Source organism: Coregonus lavaretus (genome assembly GCF_964263955.1).
Source record: "Coregonus lavaretus genome assembly, contig: HAP1_SCAFFOLD_504, whole genome shotgun sequence".
NCBI classification, from domain to species: Eukaryota; Metazoa; Chordata; class Actinopteri; order Salmoniformes; family Salmonidae; genus Coregonus; species Coregonus lavaretus.
This window is the reverse complement of record NW_028159303.1, coordinates 190,001-196,254: the sequence shown is the minus strand read 5'-3', so window position 1 is coordinate 196,254 and position 6,254 is coordinate 190,001. Positions and strand designations below refer to the sequence as shown.

The 6,254-nt window shown below is 45.6% G+C and overlaps 1 pseudogene across 1 annotated transcript in view; it reads left to right on the top strand.

The window, feature by feature from the left end:
• Positions 1 to 421: 421 nt before the first annotated feature.
• LOC311123041 (delta-like protein 4) overlaps positions 422 to 6,254 on the top strand; it is a 21,441-nt pseudogene continuing 15,608 nt past the window's right edge. Inside the window, exons 1-4 of the transcript XR_014615963.1 lie at positions 422 to 721; positions 850 to 1,109; positions 1,789 to 1,848; positions 3,555 to 3,818. The product of XR_014615963.1 is annotated as a delta-like protein 4 (transcript). The remainder of the gene's footprint in view (positions 722 to 849; positions 1,110 to 1,788; positions 1,849 to 3,554; positions 3,819 to 6,254) is intronic.

Here is a 6,254-nt window from a genome sequence, read left to right as displayed (position 1 = left end):
TCTGGATATCATTGTTGTTGGAGAGAGGAGGAGGAGGAGGAGGAGGAGGAGGGAGGAGAAGGGGGTGAATAGTGGGCGGTGTTTAGTCTTGATTGACAGTTTATGTAATGAGCAGCGCAGCGCGAGTCTATAAATGGGGGAGACGTCACTCCAAGTGTCATTCACCAGTAGTAAGACTAACGGTGAACAGACATCCACAAGCGCAGCGCAAAGGTTAAGCACCAAAATAAGTCAGTGGTGTGGCATCTTCCTACACGCGCACCCACCGACGCTCACAGCCATTGTGGAGTACTGTACTGTACTACTGTGGAGAGCGAGGAAGACATCAGCGAGAGCACAAAAGAGAGAGAGAGAGAGAGAGAGAGAGAGAGAGAGAGAGAGAGAGAGAGACATACAGATATTGGAATTTGATCTTCAGTTAAACCTTCATCTCTTTGGATAACCTGGGGATTCTAAAACGGTTCCTTTTGGCGGTTTGGAACATCCCATAAGGATTGTAAAAACGGAAAAACAACGAGGTGGAACGCGAAGAAGGATTTATATTTTGTTCTTTCTTTCTTTTTTTCTCTGCTTTTTGTAAATTTCCCCCCAACACTTTGGAATAGGGGGCTTGGGAATAAGGGGATATATTGGCGGGTGACGCGGCTGCCCAGGACAAGCGAGAAGGATGGCAGCTTGGTTCACGTTTATCATCGCGTTCAGCACCACGATACTGACACAGGTAAGAGAAATCCGCTAGATACCCCGCAGGAGAATGATCACTCAAAGTAGCCAATTCCAAGCGAAGGGTCTTTTGACTTTACCGTGTGCGTAACGGTGTTTTAAAACCATCTCTTCTCTTCTTTTTAGGTATTTGGATCCGGTGTTTTTGAGCTCGATCTACATGAATTTACAAACGCAAAGGATTGCAGGCGAATGGCAACTCTTGCAGGCTCAACTGCAGGACTTTCTTTCGAGTCTGTCTAAAAAACTACCAGCTGTAGTGTCGCCAGGTGACTGTATCTTTGGGAGTGCGGTGACACCGGTCCTGGGGACCCAACTCGTTTAGCGCGAAGAACGGAGGCACTTTTAGCATACCCATCCGACTGCCTTTCAACTTTGGATGGCCGGTAAGACAGATAGCCTAGATCTGGTCCATATTATTAGTTACATTTATGCCATGCCAAGGTCAATGCTATTGTGTTGTTGTGCAGGCGGGCAGGCCAGTTGTGATTGGTTTGGAGAGAGAGCGCACCAGATATTGGTGATGAGATAATCCATCCCAGTAGCCTAATGTCAGAGCCATGTATTTAGAGAGTTGGGACACTGAGGTTCCTGCATTATGATGCATTTACACGACACTACAACATTATATACCATTCGATAATCCACCATTAGGTAATACCGTGGGCCCTACATATATCACCAGATACGACGTTGTTTTATTTCTAAATGCACCACATACTTGAGGTTTACGAGGCCTACAACATGGTTGCCTCTGTGCGGCATACATTTTAGAATCCTAAATGATAAAGCCATGCATAAACAGACCTACAGTTAGCTGAGTGAAAGTACCCACTGGGCACAGACTTCAGTCAATTCAACGTCTATTCCACGTTGGTTCAACTTAATATCATTTAAAATGACGTGGAAACAACGTTGATTAAACCAGTGTGTGTGCCCAGTGGGTATTTGAATTGCGCTCCATTTAAAGTGTGATTATGTATGCTGTTAGAAATGTTTTATATTGCCTTTATGAAATGTGTTTTGAATAATATTTCTAACGCCTGAATTGCGGTGTGCTCTTAGGGATCGTTTTTCTTTGATAATTGAAGCCGTGGTATTCACCTTCAGCGGATCTACCTGTAGGTAAGGCGATCTAATCAACGCCACAAGAGGGCGACCTTTCTGCACATTTCACAAATAGGCCCCCATTAAACAAATGTACCTTTTAACAAACACCTATAAAGGGTCAAACCTTATCAACAATCAGTATCTTCTCACTATTATAGATCCATTGCCCCCAATTGTTAATTGTTCCCTACATTTTTTCAAATGTTCACATCTTTACTCAGCTCTTGATGCTCAGCTGCAAAACACCTTTTTCATTCTTGTACTCCAAACACAATGTGACTTCCTGCCGGTGTATTTCTGGCATGGGAACGAGTTGAGGGCTTTGGTGAGAACACACGGGGCCTGCCAAGAGTATTGTGACGACATCTTCCTGTATTTAACACCTAGCTATGTTCCGCCCATTGGAAGTGGCCTGGGAAGGTTTTTGCTGACAGAAAGGAAGAGGAAATTTCAATCTGAGTTTATTCTCCATCTGAACCATTATGGTTGTTATTATGTGAGTTGATAAGAAGCCACCTGCCTTAAGGGCCGGGCGGCTTGGCAGGCAGTCGGCCGACACATATTCAAATCAGGCCCAGGGAAAGGGGCATCAAGCAGTAGAATCAGATTTACAAAAACAGGTAAAAATACACCTTGTGGAACAGAGGGGACTGTGAAGAGACACACACACACACAGGTACATACACACATACATATATAGACACTCACTCTACACACACGTACACATGGATGTTGTATTGTAAATATGTGATAAGTGGAGTAGTGGCCTGAGGGAACACACTAAATGTATTGGGTAAAGTGTTATGAAATATAATGTCATGTCATATTTTAAATGGTATATAACATGCCTTAATGTTGCTGGACCCCAGGAAGAGTAGCTGCTGCCTTGGGGATCCTTAATAAATACAAATACAAATATGGTATGAGATATGACACAAGATAAAATATTGAATGTTAGAACAATGGATGATAGAGAATGCAGTAACAGGTGTCATTTACGCCATGTTAATTATGCATATGGCCTAATGAACATGTTTGTAAATGTAGACTACTACATGTTTTAACATGTCTGTAATAAAACTGACCGACAGCAACCACACTCACTGTACCTTAGGCATTTAGTCCTCTCTCCTCTCTCTCTCTCTCTTCTCACTCTCTCAGCTCTCTCTCTCTCTCTCTCTCTCTCTCTCTCTCTCTCTCTCTCTCTCTCTCTCTCTCTCTCTCTCCTCTCTCTCTCTCTCTCACTCTCCTCTCTCTCCTCTTCTCTCTCATCTCTCATCTCTCTCTCTCTCTCTCTCTCTCTCTCTCTCTCTCCTCTTCCTCTCTCTCTTCTCTCTCTCTCCTCGTCTTCTCTCTCTCTCTCTCTCTTCTCTCCTCTCTCTCTCTCTCTCTCTCTCTCCTCTCTCTGTCTCTGTCTCTGTCTCTGTCTCTGTCTCTGTCTCTCTCTGTCTCTCTCTCTCTCTCTCATCTCTCTCTCTCTCTCTCATCAATTCAATTTCAATTTCAATTTAAGGGCTTTATTGGCATGGGAAACGTATGTTAACATTGCCAAAGCAAGTGAAGTAGGTAGTAAACAACAAGTGAAATAAACAGTAAATATTCAAATTAAACATTACACTCAGAAGTTCCAAAAGAATAAAGACATTTCAAATGTCTCTCTCTCTCTGACACAAACAACCTAACTTGATCTATTGTATTTTCTCTCTGTCCTTCCCTTGCAGACACCAGCAACCCAGAGATGTTGATTAGTATCTTTGCCATCCAGAGACAGCTGGGCGTAGGGGCCGCCTGGTCTCAGGATGTTGAGAGCAGCCGACAGACGGAGTTAAGGTATTCTTACCGCTTCATCTGCAATGACAATTACTACGGAGACAGTTGTTCCAAAAAATGCACGCCAAGGGACGACCGTTTTGGCCACTACACCTGCGACCGCGACGGCCAGTTGTCCTGCCTGCCCGGCTGGAAGGGGGAATACTGCGAAGAACGTAAGCAACCGAGAGAAACCAACCGTTACCGAACCACAACCACACGGAACCACAACTCAACCCCACTGGCCTATCAGAGCTAATTGGGGATTGATTGATTGTCTCCATCCATGTCACACATGTCTTTTAGCAATATGCTATAGGCCAGTGTTTTTATTCTAGCAAGCTTGGTAGACCTGTAGTTTTTAGATGCACTTTGGCTGCACTGTTTCTTCAATGAGTAGGCCTGTTATGCTTTTTGTTTTTAGAGCTTGAGGTGTTGGTACATCGTTTTCAGAGACAGGGGTAGCTATAGCTTCCTTGTATACAGGAGGTCTGGGGCCTCTGCTAAGAGGTTTGGTTCTTCAATGGCAGATGAGGTAGCGCATTTTCCCTGCAACTGTAGGGTCACTGGTTCAAGCTTGCTTTGATTGTTCCACCTCATTCGCTGCATTGGTGGCAGCAGCGGGACAATGTTACACTTTATCGGGTTTTTGTTGAAATCTTGTCGTGATGCATTACGCTGGTGAGAGAGACACAGATAGAGATAGAATGAGAATAGTGTGGATATGAGAACATTTTGCCAGGTTGAGGAGGTCATATCTGAGGGCTTACAGCATGTGACAATGCAGCTCGTTGTATAGCCTACTTGTATGGAAGTTGCAGTTCTGAGTTTAGGCCTATAGGGTAAAAAAGAGAAGGCCGGCTGCACTGAGCATGTTGACAAGCAAAGTAGTGCAAAACCCACAATATGCCTAAACATAGTGTTAGTTCAATATAAACGACCACAAAAACAAATCTGTTTCTCTTTTCTCTCTATGTTTTGGACAGAACAGAACTGAATGAACTCCTATCACAGGGAGAACAGCCAATTGGCTGTTGGACTCATACTCATTACTAGACTAGAGGCTGATGCCTCTTTCACCAAAACAAATTACTCAAAAGATTGCAGTGAAACGTTGTAAAAACTTAAATCGTTACCATGTGCCAGAGTCAGTTGGTAAGGGATGTGTCATCTTCATGACTTGGCGGGTGAATGAGAAATTGACATGTGTTATAGTTCTATTTTGACCGTGGCACCAAATCCTGATCAGGGGCTTCGATCACGTGGCGCAAATTACATACCCATCTATCGTCATAGTATAGAAGAAACGCACGTGAGGTGGAGGAGATAGATAATCTCTCTCTCTCTCTCTCTCCTCTCTCTCTCCTCTCTCCTCTCCTCTCTCTCTCTCTCTCTCTCTCTCTCTCTCTCTCTCTCTCTCTCTCTTCTCTCTCTTCTCTCTCTCTCTCCTCTCTCTCTCCTCTCTCCTCTCCTCTCTCTCTCCTCTCTGGCTGTGTGAAGAGGAGTTTGTAGTTCTATAATACAACCTGAGAGAGAGCCCATTTAATCCCGGAAAATGTTAGCGTCACTGGAGGAGCACGGCCGTGGCAGCACGCGCAGGGGTTAATCGCACCATTATTATCCGCCACGCGCCCCTGAAATTGTAGTCACCCTATTGTTGGGGGCACGAGGTGTAGCAGCTGCAAATATGGTTTGCTGCGCGCAGACTAATAACAACAATGGTGGCAGCTGTCTGCTGTAGAGCATGGACTAACCGGCCGCTTACCGGCTGTCTGCTATTGAGCATGGACTAACCGGCCGCTTACCGGCTGTCTGCTGTAGAGCATGGACTAACCGGCCGCTAACCGGCTGTCTGCTGTAGAGCATGGACTAACCGGCCGCTTACCGGCTGTCTGCTATTGAGCATGGACTAACCGGCCGCTTACCGGCTGTCTGCTGTAGAGCATGGACTAACCGGCCGCTTACCGGCTGTCTGCTATTGAGCATGGACTAACCGGCCGCTTACCGGCTGTCTGCTGTAGAGCATGGACTAACCGGCCGCTAACCGGCTGTCTGCTGTAGAGCATGGACTAACCGGCCGCTTACCGGCTGTCTGCTATTGAGCATGGACTAACCGGCCGCTTACCGGCTGTCTGCTATTGAGCATGGACTAACCGGCCGCTTACCGGCTGTCTGCTATTGAGCATGGACTAACCGGCCGCCTACCGGCTGTCTGCTATTGAGCACGGGCATCTGTTCGGGACTAACCGGCCACTCACCGGCGGTCGCCTATCCAACCAGAATCAGTGACACACAGATAGGGGCCTTATAGACCACAACACAAAAAACAGCCGTAAATGAACCGGCTTCCTCGTGACCTGTAGAAGTTGGGTGGTGTGACAGGTTCAGTTGGAGCTTGTGTCTGTCCCGCGTTTTGAAATACAATAATTGTTGCTGAAATGAATCCATTTGATGAAAATGGAGGTAGGCTATTGAAACTTTTAGCACGTAGCCTATAATGCCACTAATGGTTTTATTATAGCTTTGTATAGCAAATGGAAGCTTATATTTCATTGTAGTGGTGGCGTGTGTGTGTGTGTGTGTGTGTGGAGGGGGGGTTATGATTAAGACCA